The sequence below is a fragment of the Leptopilina heterotoma genome, unplaced genomic scaffold (genome assembly GCF_015476425.1).
Source record: "Leptopilina heterotoma isolate Lh14 unplaced genomic scaffold, ASM1547642v1 Lhet_474, whole genome shotgun sequence".
In the NCBI taxonomy this organism is placed as follows: domain Eukaryota; kingdom Metazoa; phylum Arthropoda; class Insecta; order Hymenoptera; family Figitidae; genus Leptopilina; species Leptopilina heterotoma.
This window is the reverse complement of record NW_025111100.1, coordinates 175,341-194,083: the sequence shown is the minus strand read 5'-3', so window position 1 is coordinate 194,083 and position 18,743 is coordinate 175,341.

The following is an 18,743-nucleotide window of genomic DNA, read 5'->3' as shown; positions in this document are numbered from 1 at the left end:
TGGCGGGACATTACTTTAAATCGCAAATTTTTCAATTACAATGTCTTTTACGGCTTTCAATTTCAAAGCATTTGGGTTCCTTTGTGTCCCTTTTAAATTGTTTACGTTTTTTACCATCTAAAAAAAGAGTTAAGATTATTATTTTTATTGTTACAGATTATTTGAAAATACATTCGCAACTTTAAAATTAGGTTATTGTTATGAAAAATATTGCCGACAAAACTTAAAAAAAATAATACCGAAGTCATTTGAAAATGTACTATTTCATTAGATTTAAACAAGCAGTGTCCGGACACTGCCGACAATAAGTGTCCCGCCATTGCCGAAACAGTGATTTACGGTAATAACGATCTACAATTGTGTCTATCGCACTATTATGCATAATCCAGAAAGTGTGTATCATATAAAAAAGCTTCAGCAGAATAAAACTTTACTTTTACACCAAAAAAAGCAACACTGACAACTCAGCTGTTTGAAATATCGCAGTGTCTCGCTATACCCGCTGTCCCGCCACTATCAACAACGCCCTATATTTTTTGTCGTTTGTCTGAAAAATTGTCTACTTTTAGTATTATTTTCTATAATAAAATATTTACAATGAAACTTCTCAATTGTAAAAACTTATTCTTACATGTTTAAAGAATATTAAACAATTTTTTTATGTAAATTTAATGATAAGTTTATAAATGGTACAGTTTTGAAAAGTGAGATTTTTCAATTTCGGTAGTGCATACAAAACAGAAATTTTCCATTCATTTTCTACTTTTTTCTTCGTTTAAAGATAAGTTAATGAATTATAAGGTTTTTTCATCAAACAATCAGTGAATTGTAAGTTATTTCCACAAAATAAATTATAAATTTTTTCTCAATTTATTATATAGATAGATCAAACAAATATGTTTAGTAGGTACAAAAGAGATTAAAATTAGTTATTTAAACAATATAAAATTTTCTTTTTGTGCTGTTCTTATATATTTTTTCTATGATACATAATTGTCTACAGATATTTATAATAAAAATTCATTAACATTGTTACGTCCTATGGACTAAACATAATTATTTTTAATTCAATTTATTAAATAAATGAATATTTAATAAATGGAATTATGTGTGTGATTTGAACCTAAGCTCTCGCCTAATAGTTCGGGACACTTCGAGTTTTATTTTGTTTTGATATGATTTTAGGATTTTTGGAAATTAATTTATAAGGAATGAAAGCAAATCATCGAACACAAGAAAGTAAGATAACAGACTTCGATAACATACGTAATAAATTCAGGATTCAAAAATAGTTTTAAAAAGGTAATTGAAAATTACAGTTCTCAGTCGTAGAACCTTCCTTTTCGGATTTGGGAAATTTGGCAAGATTTGAGAAAGTTGAGAAGAGAAAGATGAATTTAATAAAGAAAAACGTTAACTTATTTTTACTCACTTTTTATTTTATAAAATATACTGGTAGTTGCTGTTTCCAAAACGTGAAATAACTCAAATTTTTGTATTATATCGATTATAAGTATCGATTTATCGATTCTTTAATATATCGATATATCGATTTATGATTTCGATAAAATTGCTGAATAACTTGGATTTAATTTGATTATTTTAAACACTGATAATTACGAAGCCAAAATTTTAGTAAACTACAGCTTCTCTGTAGTAAAGAAGAAGAAGAAACACTGATAATAAGACTTGAGACTTGTATTTTAAACACGTATTACTTTAAAAAAGACTTGAACTTGGAAATTAGAACTTGAGTTTTAGTATTGAGAACTGAGTTTGAGTTGTATTGAACTGTGTATGAATACTGAGATTGACATCAATACTGAGAATGAATGATTTTTACTGACTTGTCTCTAGTTGTCTTGTAAGGATACTGTTTTTAAGATCTTGTACTTACTAAGGTTTTTGGAAAATATTTTTAGGGAGATGGAAAAAATAGGCTAACTAATTATCAGATTGGTAAAAAGTTAAAAAGATTTGATTTTGTCGTTTCGGGATTGGGTCTTCGAGACCCATCCCACTTATGTAGGTTGTGTCTTAAAGGGACGTATCCTAGGTCAGTGTCTTTCTAAAATAGTAGGGATATTATTCCACGTTTTTGAGATTTTACAAAATATTGTTATAAACTAATTAATAATAATTTTACAATATTTGTTATAGCGTAGTTCAATTGTTTATAATTTTTAAATGTATGTAGGTTTTTGAATTTTAATTTTATCGTAATTTTTAACGTAATTGTCGCATTATGTAATTATTTATTTCGATTTTATGATAATTTATTTTTTAAAAATTGTTATTAATAATTTGTGAATTATTATTGGTTTATTGTTTATAATTATTCTTTGTGGATATTTATTTGTTATTAATTATTTTACAAACAATAAATATTTATTTACACACATTATTGATAATATTGAAATATTAATTATTTATCATTTTTATTTATTGTTTTATTTATTATTCATTTGCAAATGAAAATTAACGTTTCTATTATTTAAACACGTTTTAGAATGTGTATATGTATGCACTCTCGACCGTACCCTTAAAAAGGCCGTTCCTAAGACATCTGGTCATAGGTTATATTACAATTTATGGTTTCCTTTAACATTTGGAAACACTTTGGCTTTTGTTCAGAAAAAGTATTTTTTCTAGAAGGTTAAAGTTAACTGTTAAGAAGGATGAAATTTGAACTGCCCTTTTTACGATACAATCTGTGAGCGATAAAAATGTTGTTTGAACGAATTTTCTTGGAAAAAGATAATTTTGAAATGTTTGTCTAGTCTGTTTAGTTTACACTAACTCTTATAGGGCCCATTTTAAGTTATTTGAAAAATATAATTTGAAAAATAAAAGTGAACAATATACAGGATGTAACAACATTTTGCAATTTAAAATTTAATTAGAAATAGATGTTAAATAACACTAAAATAGAAATTGGAAATAAATATTGGATAAAAAAATTTTGAAAATAAAGAAAAATGAAAAAATTGTAAATAAACGAATAAGGGGAAACTATAAATGGACATTTTTAATTAAACTGTATTAAGAAAAACTTTATTTTTCATTCTTTTGAATAAAAAGGACGTTAACCCCTTAAGGACGGATGGAAGGAATTTTTGTAAATTAATTCACAATTAATTTTTTTTTATTTTGTTCACGGATCAGAATTTCTCAAACGGATCACCTAAAACTAAAAAATTTTCTTTTTGAACCAAAATAGTTTTTTTTTACTCTTAATATCGTTAAGAAGAATCCCTGAAAATATTAAGCCAAAAAAATTTTTTTTGTAAAAGTTTGTAACGTGGCGTTACAAATTCTCCCGCGTCTGTTGCGAATCGGGCGATTCAACCCGGAAACGGCCGAAGGGCCTCGAGGGTGTCAATCGCCGGATTTACAAGCAGACGCGACACTTGTTGCCTGGACTCGTTTGATACCAGTGCCTATATTCTCTGTGTCGCCTCCTTTTTTCGAATAGTGAATTGTGACCCATTCTACGGAATTTAAGTAAGTCAAATAAATACTAGTTTATACTATTTCTTCGTTTATCTTTTCCTTTCTCACCTTTTCCCACATAATTTAATTGGAAATCCGGGCAACCAATTATAAATTGGCGCCCAACGAAAAAATCCACCTTCCACATTTCCTTTCTGTAAAGAAAATTTTCAGAATAATTCTTTTCATCATCTTCGTTTGTTGAAAATTCCCAGAAAATTCATTTATTTTTTCATCATTTTTTAATTGTTGAAAATTCCACCTGTCACCTCATGGTCGCCTAACCTCGAAACCAAATCTTTTCTTTTCCTGTTTCCCATATTTAATTGTGTATCTTATGTTTTGTGTATAAATATTATTGATCTTGACATTATTTTAAACATTCTTCTATTGTATTTCTTTGACAAATGTGACAAATTTTCTTTGTGACGGACGCAGACAATGACAAAATTTCTGTGAAAAAGTGCGCGTAAAGACCGGTAAAAATTAATCGTGAAACATTCTTTGAAATCGGGACTAAATTCGTGAAAATTAGCTAAATTAGAAAAAATTATTGAAAAAACAGAAAATCAAATCGAGAATTAAAAAGAAAAAGTGAATTTATCGATTATTTTTAAGAGAAAATTTTGTCGTTAAAAGACGCCGGTTTGTTTTGTTTTCGTGATCAAGGTCGTGAGTAACACAGAACAAAATAAATAAAAACGGTAAATTTCGAGAAAATTAATGAAAATTAGTTCGAACATTTGTGATTGAGCAATAGAAACTTTTTTCTCACAAAAAGTTTATGACGATGGATAATAATTAGCGGAAACATTTTTTCTTTTTGCGTAAATTGAAATTTGTAGAATAGATTAAATAACGATTTAAATTTGATTCTAATAAACTAATAAACTCGTGACAGCAGCCAACGGTGAAAGTTTACAAATTATAGGAAAAGTTACGATTCCGGTAGAAATCGGTAATATAACGAAAAATTTTAATTTCAGAATTGTCCCAGGATTAAGGCAATATGCAATTTTAGGAATAGATATGCTGCGCAAATTAGGATTGAAATTAGATTTCGAATCAGACACGTGGTCAATGAAAGACTTACCTAACGTGCGTTACAAAATCGGAGATAGGGAAAATAAAATAGTCGAAAAAATGATCGAAGCGGTTTTGACAAAACAAGAAGTGGGATCACAAACAAGATGGTCCAGTTCACAAAGGGAAAATCAGAAAAATTTCGCGCAAAAATCCCAGGAAAATAGGTCAAAATCAGGAAAAAATTTTGAACAAAAATTCGAGAATAAAAAAGGAAATTCAGAAAAATTCGAGAAAAAATTCGAATTAGGAAAATAGAAAAATATCGATACGGAAAATTGTAGGAAAAATACGAAAATTTTTCCAAGGGTCGACCCGAAAAATTATAGGAAAATTCCAAAAATTATACCAAGACAATCCTTACAACAGTCGAAAACACCTACCCAAATCCCAACTCCAAAACCCCGGAAAATTCTTCCAAAATTAATGGAAATCCCATTATCAAATAGATTTGATAATTTAGAAATGGACTCAGGTCTTGACGAGACTGACGAACCATTTTTGTTCCCAATCGACAACCCACCTAAGAAAAATTGGTATAAAAAAGCGGAATTGAATAAGAAAATTAGAGAACGCGAAAAAGTTCGAAAATTTGGCGAAAACGAGAAAATTCGCAAAAATCGGAAAATGTAAAATCGGAAAAATTAGAATCGAAAAATTCTATGGCGATTAAAAATAAATTTCGTATTAAATACGAAATGGATTAATTTCAAAAACAACGCGATAATGAACAACAATATTCAGGAAAAAATATTGCTAAAATTTTAATTTTAATTTTTTTGTTAGGACGTGAAGAACATATTTGTTTATTAACATTTTATAAACAAATTATATAAAAAATTATTAAAAATAGAAAAATTTAAAAACAAAAAATATATTCAAAGAGTGCAATTCAAGACGAAAAAAACCATATTTTAATTTTAAAATCCGTTAACTAGAACTCGAGAAAAAAATTTGTTAATTAAGCAGTACTAAAAAATTCAATTGTTAATAACTTTTACAAAAAAAAATTTTTTGGCTTAATATTTTCAGGGATTTTTCTTAACGATATTAAGAGTAAAAAAAACAATTTTGGTTCAAAAAGAAAATTTTTTAGTTTTAGGTGATCCGTTTGAGAAATTCTGACCCTCACAAAATTTTTTTTTTAATTCTTTGTCACTTATCATCCGAATGTTTTTGGGGTCGCTGATTACGAATCTGATGTCAGTTTTAAAAAATTTTAAATGGCGGCTTCAATATGGCAGACGAAAAAGTAATAAATTTATCGGATTTACATAAAAATCATAATCTAGGGGTTTTTGGGGTCGTTGATTTCAAATCTGATGTCGGTTTTTAAAAATTCAAAATGGCAGATTTAATATGTCGAACGAATTGTTCGAAAATTCATAGAATTTTCTTATAAGTCGTTACTTGGGGATTTTTGGGGTGGCTGATTACAAATCTAATGTACGTTTTTTGAAATTCAAAATATAAGATTCAATATGGTGGATAAAGTATTTTAAAATTTGTCGGATTGGAAAGAAATAAGTAAATATTTAGTAAATATGTTTTCAGAAATAAGATATTATTGAAAGTAAAACGAAGTTTACTTCTGTTGACTTCTCCCAAAAAGTAGCTTAATTATTACATCTACTTCGATAATTTCGTTTGTACTACTGACTTGTTAGTTTAACTAAAAAAATTGGTTTAATTGCAAGTAGCAATAACATTAATTTTTAAAAATCCTGACTCCAAATTGGAACCGCATTCTTGAATTTCCAAAAATGGACATCAGATTCGTTATCAGCGATTCTAGACACCCCCTGATAACGAGTTGTAGTTGACAACAACAAATTGTTAAAAACTTTGTCCGACATGTTGGATCCGCTATATTCAATTTTAAAATCCTGACATCAGATTTGTAACCGTCGACATCAGATTCATAATCAGCGACCAAAAAACCCCTCAATTAGGATTTTTATGCCAATCTAATAAATTTTCAAATTTTTCGTCTGCCATATTGAATCCGCCATTTTGAATTTTTAAAAACCGACATCAGATTCGTAATCATCGACTTCAAAAACATTCGGTTGATAAATGACAATAATTTTTTTTCGTACATAAAATTATGAATTAATTTACAATAATTCCTTCCACCGCCATTTTAAAACCGCCATCTTAAAATTTTTTAAAAAACATTTCATATTTGTAAAGATTGGGTATTGCGGACGCGGTATTTCTAGGTCAGTAGCTTATATATTAACTTGCAGCCTTAGAAAAAAATATTTCTTTTACAAAAAACTGTAAAAATTGTGTTTTTTGTGAAAAAATTGACCACAACTTTTACAACTTTCATTTTTTGCAATTTAAATGTCGGATTCTGAAAGAGGACGAAAAAAGGATTTAGGAATGGTTCTGGTAAAACAGAGAATAGTCGCCTTGAATAATTGATAAAAAATCTGTTCTTCCCGTCCTTAAGGGGTTAATTGTATTTATGATGTTCTGGTTGTTTGGATTTAGAAAATTTAGTTTAAATAATATTATAGATAGTAAAAATGCATTGTTGAATAATAATCATATGAATGAATTTTTAAAAGCTCAATCTGGCCACTGGATTTACACTTATTATGATGAAACCAGACTTTATATTTTTGACAGTTTTGACAAAGACTCTTTAAGTGAGGATCAAATAAACTATTTAAATAAATAATATCCATTTAAACCCCAAGTGGTTTTTTTAAAAGTTCATCAACAACCGTTAGACAGTGTTGATTGTGGACTATTTCCAATAGCATTTGCAACATCTTTATTTTTTAATGAAATATCAAACACTCTTTATTATGATTTTTGTCATATAAGGAATCATTTGAAGTTAATTTTTAAAACCAATCATGTTAAATCGTAATATAAATATTTCAGACGAAGTAGATCTTACGTCTATAAAATAGAAAAGAGTTAGGGAGAATATTAAAAAAATATAGGGAACAAATGAAATTAATAAAAGCAAAATGAAATTAGCTCCTTAATTCATGATTCGAAAAATTGAAATTCTAATCCATCTATTGGTTTAATAAATCCAATTTCTCTTGGTCTAGCAATAAAAAAATCACAATTACATAATAGTAGTCAGAAGGTAAACAACTCTTCAATTTAAAAAATTTTAATGGTTGATTCCATTTCAATTCAGACAGGCTATATGTATGTATGTCAAATTATCGTTTTTTATGAAAATATATTATTTTTAACACAATTTTAGACAACACGTATTTTGTCGTTTTGCAAAAAAAAATTATTTAACGAAGTTAGGCGTATTTGAATTTTTAAAACTGCGAAGTCTGATTTCAAGAAAATGACGGTAAAAAATATTAAAATTATTGTATCTTTCTTGCATCTGCCTATAATGTAATGATTCTTTTTGCCCGTAATTCCGGATTAAATGTTCTTCAAAATCCCAAAGGTTTAAGTAAAAAAATTTTAAATTTAACAAAATGGTGGCTATTTTTTGAAAAAAATTAAAATCAAATTTTCTCATATACCCCAGCGTTATTTTTCTTCTCGATTTTTTTATTACTTTCTGGAAGGCTAACGATTATTTTTCAATAGAATTTATCGGAGTACCGCGAATTAAAGAAGAATAAATTTTTTTTTGTTTTTTCAAAAATGAAAATTTGAAGTTTGTTTGCTACCTTTACCTTTACTTCGAATTTTCATTTTTGAAAAAACAAAAAAAATTTTCTTCTTTAATTCGCAGTACCCCGATAAATTCTATTGGGAAATAATCGTTAGTCATCACGACATGTTTTCGAGAAAATAGTGGTTGAAACCCCTAACAACTGGGTTTTTGGCCATTTTCAAAAAATTATACAGCTAAATCCTGACGTGCTACAAACTTCGCTATTATCAGAAATTAAAGGTTGAACCATGACCTTTCACATGAGGCCTATGTCGATTTGATCGCACGTACTCTTAAAGCAGGGGGTGTGTTTATATCTAGCAGTGCAAGAAGAAAATGTAAATATAACAAAAAATTTAAAACTTCGTCTATTTCAATGAAACATGGTCCTTCGGGGGTTTTCGGGGTCGCTGATTACAAACTCTATGTCAGTTTTTCAATATTCAAAATAGCGGACCCAATATGGCGGACGTCAAAGTTAAAAAGTTTCATGGTTGCTGATTACGAATCTAAAGTCAGATTTAAAAAATATAAAATGGTGGATTCAATATGGCGAAGATGAAAATATTAAATAGTCTATTTCAATTAATCGTAGTCCTTCGGGAGTTTTTGAGGTTGCTGATTACGAATCAAAAGTTAGATTTCAAAAATTCAAGTGTATTGGTTTAACTTAATACGAAAGTCAATAAAAATAAAAAAAAATTTATGAATTTTGTTCTTCGAGAAATGTCAGAGAAGCTATATATACAGTAAAGAATTGAAGATCAAAGTAAATGGTATAAAGACTCTGCCGCTGGTTGTCCACTGCCGAACATCATTGATGTCTTTGATGTGCTGCGAGAAGCGGGTCCACTGCCAAACATCATTGATGTCTTTGATGTCCTGGGAGAAGTGGGCCCGCTGCCAGACACGACTGGCATCATAAATATGTTCAGTAGACCTGGCCGTGGTGGCGGGGCTTTTCACTAAAGGGCAACCAAACAGCAAGAAACGAACATGACGAGCGACCGTCAAAAACAGGAATACCTGCAGGGTAATACTTCGGTTAAATCCCTCACCGGTTCCGATTGTCAAGCTCCTAGCGTGGAGGCAATGGCCGGTGGCCCGTGGATGCAGGAGAGCAACGCCGCACTGAAGGTTCCACAGATCATCGTAGAGAGGTTGGATCCACAAATCATCGTGGACAGAACAAGAAGTGGAAGTGGAAATAGTCTACAGAGTGTGTTGAGTGGCAGCAGCGGGAGGTCCGCATTCAGCCTCGTACACTCGGAAGTGGATGACGAGGCGATCAGAGAGAATTGCGAGGACAGCCTTCGATTGAAAAAGGAAGAAGCATTGTGTCTTGAAAAGATACAACTGGAAGTCGCAAGGATGACTAACTCTTGTGACATCAGGAAGAATGTAAATACGACAGTTAAGGACGGACTTAAAGTCCTTTAAGTAGTGCTGGAAGAAGCAAAGGCGAAGCAGTTTAGGCGTTCAGTCATAGACGCGCCGAAGAGAAGACGTAGTTCCGGCAGTCCAGAGGGGACTCAAGCCACAACTATGAAAAAGAAAAAGGAGGAAGCACCTCTAAAGAAGGTGGACAAGAGTGCGGAGGATAAACTGAATCCAGAATGTCAAAAACTGGAGCACAAGGCAGCGAGGGGATCAACAATGGTCATCCGAGTGGCTCAAAGTCGGACGTTTGCCGACGTTTTGGGTAAGCTTCGTAAGGAGGTTGATCCGGACGTTAGCCACACAAAGGTCGTAGTTGCAAAGGCTACAAAAAGGGGAGACCTCCTAATTAAAATCAGAGGCGACTCCAATAAAGAGGCCTTTACTGCGGATGTTTCCAAAACGGTGGAAGGCACGGGTAAGGTACAGTCTGTGGATCGAAGGGTAACGCTGGATATTTGCGACTTGGATTGCCTTATCCAACTAGAAGAAGTCCAACAAGTATTGGAAAATGTCCTGAAGAAGCCAGGAAGCAGTAAGGTGACAGTCCTTGAACCAAACCGACGAGGGATGAAGCTCGCGGTTGTAGTCACCGACCTAGAGGAAGCGAAGAGGCTGCAGGAAGTGGGACGCATAAAGTGGGACGCATAAAGATTAGCTTTATGTCGTGTCCAATTAGAAAGAGAGTAATGGTCACTAGGTGTCATAGATGCCTAGGCCACATATGTAGGAAAAGAATGTAAGGCGGCGGACAGATCAACTGCGTGCTTCAAGTACGGAGAAGTAGATCATAAGTTCGCAAACTGTAAAAGAGGCCCAAGCTGCTTTCTCTGTAAAGAAAAGTATGTCGATAAGGCAAATGTGAACCATATTTCTGGTAGTGGTAGATGCAGAGTCTTTAGGAAAGCCCTCGAAGAGGCGAAGAAGACTCTCGCAAGAACAAAAAGTAAGTAGGAGGAAACTTACAAAAGGCAGGTTGCATGGTATTCTTTAGGTTTAAATTATTTTCTTTATAAGTTATTTAAGCTTTTATTTCATTAAAACTTAATTTTTGTCTGCTTGGGTTGTGTAAGTAAGTTAATTGTTTATTTCTGCTAGATCGTTTTTTAATCGATGATTGATTGCTCTCCATTGTTATTAATAAATTTTGGAAAATATCGATCCGTTGGAGCAAGGATGTTTAGGTTTTAGATTTTTTATATGTATAAAATAAAAAAACAAAAAAGCACTAAACACATAAATTAAAAGACAGATAGTCTTTATTTGCGACGTTTCGTCAATAATTCATTGACCTCTTCAGGCTGTAACCAAAGGTAAAAATTGTTACAATAGATATTATAATTTTATAACACGAACAACACTTTGTTAATAAATTAACAGGAAGAAATTTTTTACCTTGTACGAAAAGTAAGAAAATTTTAAAAAATTAATTCATCACCGAATAGTGACTTTGTCAAAAGCGTGTTTACATTATCACGTACAGGTACAAACTGATAAATTTAAATCGACGAGTTTAACAGGAATGACACACATATTTTAACAGATACAAATAAATAAGACAACAGCAGTGAAAGTGAACCTTAATTGATAGATATAAAATTATAAATAGAAAAACAGTTAGATATTGACAGGTTGTGTTTTTAAGAGTTTTTTATAAATATTATTTAAATTTTCAATATCTTCTTTTTTGTTAATACTATTACGGTCATGGTTGATGAACATCATTTCAGACAATACACGTTTTTTCCAATCCTTCTCAACGTCTACAATTTTTGTATTGTCGAAATCAAATTTGTGTTTGAATTTATTACAATGTTCATATATTACATGATTCGGATTTTTGTTGTTTCTGTGTTCATTTACACGAGTTTTGAGAGTTCTTTTCGTTTCGCCGTAATAGACCGCTTTACAATTTTTGCACGAAATTTTATACATAACTCCATTTTTGGTCCATTTTTCGGTACAGTCCTTACCCAATCTAATTATATTGTTGAGAGATTTTTTAACATTGGGAATTGCACATATGTCATAATTTTTTAAGCTATTTTTACATTTTGAATAAAATTGTTCATTTTTAAAAGATATAGTCATTTTTGGTTTTCTAGCATATAAGGATTTTTTTAAATCTGTCAATTCTTTAGCGTTCTTGTCTTTTTTTCTGTTTTTTATAACATTAATTCTCTTGGAAATACAAGCATCAACAAAATTATCAGGATAACCATTGTTCATTAACAATTGTTTTACTAAGGTAATATTTTTCTTATGAAAACTTTTGTGTGAGAGCGAAATTGCTCTGTCAATCAGATTAAAAATAATATTACATTTTTGATTCAAAGGATGATTTGACAAAAAATTCAACAATCTACCTGATGATTGTTCCCGTCAATTTGACGGGAAATTTTATCATCAAATATACGGAACTCCAATGGGCTCCCCGATTTCCCCTTTTTTTTGCAGACATTTGCATGGAAGATTTAGAACAAAATTGCTTAATTTCCTTAAAAGAAAAATATAATTGTGAGGTTCTCTTTTATTTCCGATACGTCGATGACACTATACTGTGCGTACATAAGGATTTTATTAATATAGTTCTTGAAGTTTTCAATGATTATCACAAAAAACTTCAATTTACACATGAAATGGAAATTGACAAGAAAATCAACTTTCTTGACTTAACCTTAATAAGGAAAAACAATTGCTTCTTATTATGAATCATGCCTCGAAGTTTTCCTTGTAGTAATGATCCAGATCGCTTTTGTTATATTTTTGGCTTTTACACAAGTAAAGAAAGATATGCTATCTCTCAATTTGCCAAAGAGGTGTATAAAGAATATTTTTCTTTTCAAATTTTGCACCAAAATAAATCGTGGATTCCACATAGTGTTTGAAAAAATTGCTACACTGGATTAAGTCATTGGAAAAATGGAAACATTTGCCCTTTTATATTCCCATGATATGGCGAGAACCTCGCTTTTGTTTAACAAATGATAACGGATTCAATAGTAAAAATAAGAATAAAATCAAGTATGCAGATGTTTCTTTAGTAACAAAACCTATTCCTTATGAAGTTGATCATATCGTACCTTCTTCATCAATGCAAATCGAATCAAAAAATTCTTTTTGCCTTAAAAATAAAAATATTGACGAAAAAGATAGTGAAAGTCAAACTTCTGATTTACAAATCCTTAGTTTTTATCACAGGGTACATTAAACGATCTGGTTAGGAATTTATATTTACCAAAAGAATTAGCAGAACTATTAGCTTCGAGACTTCAAGAAAGGAATCTATTGGCTCGTGGTACATAGATTTTTGATTCGATTTGCATTGATGAAGATGGTACGATATGATCAACTTCATAAGGAATAGGTTTTGTTACTAAAGAAACATCTGCATACTTGATTTTATTCTTATTTTTACTATTGAATCCGTTATCATTTGTTAAACAAAAGCGAGGTTCTCGCCATATCATGGGAATATAAAAGGGCAAATGTTTCCATTTTTCCAATGACTTAATCCAGTGTAGCAATTTTTTCAAACACTATGTGGAATCCACGATTTATTTTGGTGCAAAATTTAAAAAGAAAAATATTCTTTATACACCTCTTTGGCAAATTGAGAGATAGCATATCTTTCTTTACTTGTATAAAAGCCAAAAATATAACAAAAGCGATCTGGATCATTACTACAAGGAAAACTTCGAGGCATGATTCATAATAAGAAGCAAACAAAATTAAAAGTTATGCAATAGTAAAATCTGTATTAAATGATAAAATAAACGATGCAGACGAAAGAAGAAACGATTTAGCTGCACTTTTTTAAATGACTGTCGAAATGAATGTTGTAGAAAAACAAAAAACGATCTAGCAGAAATAAACAATTAACTTACTTACACAACCCAAGCAGACAAAAATTAAGTTTTAATGAAATAAAAGCTTAAATAACTTATAAAGAAAATAATTTGCATTTGCATGGTACAAAAATCGCGAATATGATTTTGTTTCCCTTTTTGAACAAACCGAATCTTTAGTTTATTGTAATGATATTCCCAAGTTAATGGAAACAATGGGGATTGAGGATTATAATGCGGATAATTTTCGCTTCTTTATCGACTCTTCAAAGCGTAGTTTTTTTTTTTTTTTTGCTTAGGGACTTTTCGGAAATCTGCCTACAGATACCTTGGATTCCGCACTCCAAGGTTATGTGGGGTTGGTATGATAAAACAAAAGGAAATATAAAAAAAAGAAAAATAAATATATATATCATAGTATATTTAATAAACTGGCGACCTACTACCAGCCCGACCCACTAAAACCCGTAACCCTTCTTTTGGAGCCCTTTACCCTCCCTCGGAACTGTCATAAGACTTTAGCCTTCGAGGGTGGCGCTCCATATGAGAAACATCAATGGTCAACTTGTGGTTACCTAAAAGTAATAGGATTGCTTCTGGGTTGTAATATTTCTTTTAACTTTACTTGAATTTTGAGATACAAAATTAATATAGAAATATTATTTTAGATATTAAGAAAAACTAATATAAAGACTTGATAAAAATTAAATAATAATTATGGAAAATAAATAGAATGATAACATCAAATAAAACAATTTGTTAACATCAAGAATGGATAATAAATAAAAGAACAATCATACAACATAAATAAATTTCTCGAGAGGTTTAATTATTTGAACTTATTTATAACTTGGTGGCACCAACCAAGAACAATAAACAATGATATGTTTCAACAAATTTACGTTTAAATACACACACATACACACATATAAATCATAAAAAATAAACTGCGAATAATTACAAAATAATATAAATGTCAAACAATAATAAGTATAAATGTATAAATTCGATTATTTTATGTATAAATTCGAAAATCATAATGATCATAAAAATAAATTAATTTTCATGAAGAGTAAAATTACAATTGAGTCAATATTGAATAAAGAATAATGAATAGAGAGAATCAAAAAGTTTAAATAATAAATATAAAATATTGCAAGTATAAAATTCGAAATAAAATTATTGATCAATCAAAAACTCCAGATCATTCACTCAAATACAGTTTCTACTTAGCTGGGAAAATCAGAGGTGAGGCGTCAGTCTCCTCCTCCTGTGGGAACTTTCTGGGATGTTTCTCATTCGTTTTTTATAACTTATTCTACAATAAAAAAAAATATAAATCATAAAAAATTACACACTCATAACATTTCAATTTCATTGAATATCAATTTAATACAAATTTTGATATTTCAGTATTCTACCATTACTAACCACAGAACATAAGTCTGAGCATGTCAATTTATTTTACAATCCGTAAGTTTCCATACATACGTTTTTTTTTCAAGAAATCAACTAATCACGATCAGATATCGGTCTTATATATCTTCTTAAATTTGACTGATTATAAATTCCAAGAATCTTTTCCGGATCAGAAACCTCAGCTAATTGAAAAGAATTATTTTTTAAATCTCTAACAATTTGATAAGGCCCATAATAAATATGGAAAAATTTCCTGGTGACTTTTTTTAGAGCATCGGATTGCTTTGGTACATTCAACAGTACCCAATCACCTTCCTTTAATTTAATTTTTTACGTACTTTTCTGATTTTTTAAACAAAATTGATAATTCTTTTCAATTCTTTCTTTAGCCAACAATATTTTTGTTTCCCTTGTTAATCCTGACGATTCCGGGAATTCTATTAATCCCAAAATTTGATTTTTTGATCTTGTGTTAAAATGTAATTCCATTGGAGAGAATCCGGTGCTAGCATGAGTGGTTATGTTTAGAAAAAATTCCATATCCGATATATGTTTAGCCCACCGAGTATGTTTATCTGAGCATAACGTGCGGAAAAGTCTCCCCAACTCCCTCATAACTCTTTCCACGGGGTTACTTTTAAGATGTCTAATCGATGAGTAAATTACCTCGATGCCCACTCCTCGTAAACTCTCACTCCATTTAGATGACGTAAATTGAGTGCCATGGTCTGATAAAATTTTTTCTGGTTTTCCCATTTCTGGTATATATGAATTGTTGATTTTTCTCAAAATAGTGTCAGTGTTTTCCTTTTTTATAGGATACAACTTAACATATTTAGAAAAAGAATCAAGAATTACAAACCTCTATATTCCATGCCTCCTATCGATCTAGGCAGAGGACCATAGAAATTGACACAGACCAATTCACCAGGTTTAGAAGAGTGGACTCGATTAAAGGCACATTCCATTTGAATGTTAATTGGTTTCACACGTTGACACAAGTCACACGATGTTACATAATTCTTTACTTCCTTATTCATTCCCTTCCAATAATAAAATTCTTTTAAATATCTAAGTGTCTTAAATACACTCGGATGTGCAAGTTTCGAATGAACGCAATTGATTAAATCGCAAGTCAAAGTGGATGGAATTACCACTTGCCACAAATAATGAAGCTTTTCCTTTCGAAATAAAACATCTTTAAACAAATAAAAATTTTCCTGTTTATCACTATCAATTCGCTTTATAATTTCAAAAATATTAGAATCTTGTCGCTGCAAAATTGACAAATTTTTTAAAGATTTTACCACGAGGGTTCCTACTGAAAAAGTCAGCAACAATATTGTCACTTCCCTTACAATATGAAACCTCGAAATCATATTGTTGCAACAACAAACTCCATCTAATTAGACGGGAATTTACATAAGGTGTTGAATTTAAAAATGTCAAAGCTTTATGGTCGGTTATTATTTCAAAGTGTGTGCCCATGAGAAATGTTCGAAATTTTGTGATTGAATATACAATAGCTAACAGTTCTTTCTCTGTCGTTGTATAATTCAATTCAGCTGATGTCAAACAACGACTTACCATCGAGACAATTCTATGGACATCACCTTTATCTATTTGGTATAGAATTCCACTAATGCCAAGATCTGACGCATCTGTTTGAACTCTAAATTTTTCTCCGGGAATATAATGAAAAAGTTTAACTGAATCCACGAATGCTAATTTCATTGCTTCAAATGCAACATCGTGATCATTTGTCCAAGCCCACGGAGTTTTTTCCTTAAGAAGGTTACGAAAGGGAGAAAGAAGATTTGAGTGTTTCGACGTGAACTGTCTGTAATAAGTACAAACACCGATAAATGATTGTAATTCCTTTCGATTTTTTGGTTTTTTAAATTTACTAATTAAATCCAATTTTTCAGAAAGGGGCCTAATTCCATCAGTGGACAATTCGAAACCCAAAAATTTTACTTTTTTCTGACAAAAAATCGATTTGTCTAATTTTAAAGTAAAATTGTTTAATTGCAAAACAGTAAAAATGTTACAAATCGCGTCTAAATGGTCTGAAAACGATCCTCGAGTTGCTATAAGACAATCGTCAACATACATGGTCAACGTTTTGTCAAATTGACTTCCCACCGCATCACGTAACGCTCTTATAAACGCCGTCCCAGCTGTTTTTAACCCAAATGGTACCCTGCAAAATTGATAAAGTTGTCCCTCAAACAAAAATGCTGTGTATTGTCGGCTTTCTTTATCAAGTGGTATTTGCCAATATCCCGACTCCAAGTCGACAATTGTCATGAACGCAACATTATAAAATTTCTACATTATATCCCGAATCAAAGGAGGAGCCTCATGGTCAGATTCGATTATCTCATTGATGTAACGCGCATCTAAGCAAACGCAAACTGAACCGTCATTTTTTATAGCAATTCTTAGGGGGTTACAAAACTTACTATCCTATAACTCAATAACTTTTGCTTCCAACATTTTTTTCATTTTTACCTTTACCTTTTCTCGCAATTTTATAGGAACCGGATATGACTTTCGAATTTTACTTTGATTTGACTTTATTTTTATATGATAAGGTTTAGTATATGCACTTTCCGTTTTCGCCGTAAATAACTTTTCAAAATTTGATAATTTACTAACGAAAATTTCTCTCTCAGGATTAGTTAAATTTTCCAAACTTTCAATTTTCTTTCTTTTCTTCACTTTCAATTTTTCTCGAAAATTTATCGTGTCATTTATTTCATCAATAACCGCATTATTCGAAACACTATCAGTAACATTTATTTTCAAATTATTTATAAAATCTTCATCGTCACTCAAAATAAACCCATTATCTTTATCCGTATGAGATTTTTCACATGTGTGTTTCTTCAAAGGATTATTATTAATCGTTTCGTCAAAAATTTTACTTAAATCGAACAAGCTTGATGATTCATTCATTTGATCAATTGTCAAATTTTCCGCATATAAACATAAGTGTGAATTTACATCGTTTATTGTGTTACTCCCACTCGAAGTTATTGAGATTTTATTTTCTAAAGATTTTATTTCACTACTTTGAATATATGAAAAGTCACTACTCTTTTTTGAAACTAAATTATCTATAATAACCATATCAAAAAACACTTCAGAATTCGGAATTAATCGTTCATTTATTTTAATTGAACAATTTAAATAATCAATGATCACTTTATTTTTTATAAACCAATCATTTCCAAAAATAACAGGGCATGATAGTTTAGGAATAATAAGGAAACACGTTAAATGTTTTACATTTCCTATTGAAACCTTATAAACAATTTGTTTTTTAATACTTGTTGCTTTCTTTCCAATAGCAGTGAAAATAGAAATATTGGATACTGGTAACTCTGTAAAATGACCACGCAATTGCATATATTGATAAAATTCTTCCGAAAGCGCTGTTATCTGACTTCCCGTATCGATAAGCACACGGACCGGTACCGAAAAGAACGAAACAATCATAGTTGGACAGAGGGGAATACGTGATCCCCTTTCACCCCCCTCTTCTTCGGAATCCGGGAGTACCTCCTTTGCCAAATCTATAAAGTCGTCATACAAATGTGGGCGCGATGTTTTCAATGAAAATGCCGCGCCCTTTAATAGTTTAAATTACTGTGGTTCGTATATCTCGAATAAGTGTGGTTGAGACGCAAGGTTCCGGTAGGAGGTGGAACACTCAAATCAGGTAGGGAAATTCGTTCCTTCCCACTATTTGATGTCGTTGGTGAGGAGAAATTTTAAGGCACCACCGAAGACGCGATCCCCACCCG